The sequence below is a fragment of the Stegastes partitus genome, unplaced genomic scaffold, assembly GCF_000690725.1.
Source record: "Stegastes partitus isolate 25-593 unplaced genomic scaffold, Stegastes_partitus-1.0.2 Scaffold2796, whole genome shotgun sequence".
In the NCBI taxonomy this organism is placed as follows: domain Eukaryota; kingdom Metazoa; phylum Chordata; class Actinopteri; family Pomacentridae; genus Stegastes; species Stegastes partitus.
In genome coordinates this window covers 4,627-6,697 of record NW_007580527.1, presented here as the reverse complement: position 1 = coordinate 6,697, position 2,071 = coordinate 4,627, and positions in this window count along the sequence as shown.

The window sequence follows — 2,071 nt, the reverse complement described above, 5'->3', positions numbered from 1 at the left end:
AGACGCACTTTGGTCTGCTAATGCTGCAATTGATAAACCTCAGATACGGCTGGTCGGACTTCCGTCATTTCTAGAACTCAGCTCGTTTGATGCACAAAGTAGGAAAACAAACATGGCCGCCTCAAGGTTTCTTTTGTTTGTTGAGTACAGACATGTAGCTCACTTAACTGAAGAAACACAAAAAATAAAGGTGGTATTTTTTATACATTTAATTATGAAAAAGTAGAGTAGGTGTATTTATTTACTGGTTACTGTATAAGGCTGCAATTCTGTGGGAATGGGGTCAAATGCATAAGTCGAGTTTGAGAAACTCTACCTGGGTTACCAAATATGAAAAGTGACTTTTGGTGGCATTTTCTTAGAAGTTTCCTAGTCAGAAATAGGAAATTCAGAGTTCCCAGTTGCCATCGTATGCAGCATTGCGCCACATGCAGCAAAAGCTGCTGACTCTTGGTGCCAGTCCAGGGTTTGCTCTGGGACAGATTTGGGTTTACGAGATGTTAAAGAGTGTTTCCAACCTAATCAGTGATGATAATTCAGAGAGAACTGGCATAAAGTGACATCTGAAAGTTGTCTATGGACAGTAAATGGGCAACCAACCTGCAGTGCAGCTGACCCTTGGCCTTGGGCTATTTTCTCTTTTCTCCTGTTGATCTGATTGTGCTCCCTTCCTTTATTTTCTACATGGAGGAAGTCAAGCATCACTATGAGTCTGGATAATTTTACCTTTGATTTTAGCATATTTAAAGGAACTGTACTGTGTTTTTAAACCTGTCCTGTGATGCTATCTTTTGCCCCTTGCTGAGACTGGTTGGTCAAATCTAGAAACTGCACTCCCACTGGAAAATACACAGTAGCTGTATCACACATAGACATTAGATTGAACCACAATGATGCACAAAACATCATGGACTCTTTCCACAAATCCCGCTGATGAGGTGAATCCAACTAAAAGCCATTACCTTACGCGCCGGAGCGCGTCTGGTGGCCGAGCCTTGGGGCCCCGTGGGGCTCGGTTGGGCACAGCCCGAAGAAGCTACANTCGGTAGTTTCAGAGACAGAGCCTGAGTGGAAGAGGCTCTGGAAGGAAATCCTGTCAGGCTGCTCCTTGTTCAATCTGCGCAGCACCGTGACAGCCTCGCTGGGGTGAACCAGTGTTACCTGATCGGACAGAGAGCAGAGCATGATTTAACTTCTGTTATACACAGTAAGCCAAATTAGGAATTACTTAAAACTGCACCTCCTGGTCAAGGCAGTTCCACTGGTCCACAGGACAAGACACACATTTATTTACAAATGAGGCTGTAAAATTGTGGGATGCTTGTGCTTTTATTCTGGGGCAGCAGGGTTGAACACAATGACAAGGCCCAAAGCGCCCAATCACAATTTGTGAATTTGACAGGTGGTCTCTTTTGCATAAATCTAATACTTAAAGCAAAAGTGCAATGAATTAAACTCTCTGATTGTCATCATGCAAACGTTTGCGTATCCAGCCAACAAACTTATCTGCAGTAGTATCCCAGCATTACTTCCAGGGTCAAGAAGTATTTTATATGACGTCACTTTATCTGCTTTAAGATTACATCTAACCCACCCAATATGTAGTTTTCTTTCCAGCTGGAAGCTGCTAACAGAGAATAGGCAAACTGAAACATCTGTTCTCTTCAAGTGGATTTGGACACGTTTACACTCCAGCAAATCGAGCCAAACTAGTCATCAAGACAAGATTACATGCATCAGGCTCATCAGTCAACACAGGTTTATATAAGAATGAAACAACAGTCTGATATTACATTTTTCCTTCTTACTTGCAATGCTATGGCGAACTACCTCTACCCTGCAATTCTATACCATGGTTTCCAGGTCTTCTTCATGGGTCATCAACTGATTTGATGCTGACCTTTTCCTTGGGATAGGATTTTTCAGCCTGAGTCTTTTACCATGAAATACGTTTTACAACCCTCTCATTTTGAAGAGTCAGCTTAAAGCTTTACAAAGTCAGTTTTCACTTGCAGTTGCTGTCTAGAAATGGGATTTTAAGTGGTAAATCTGCCACTCTTATTGTTCTAAG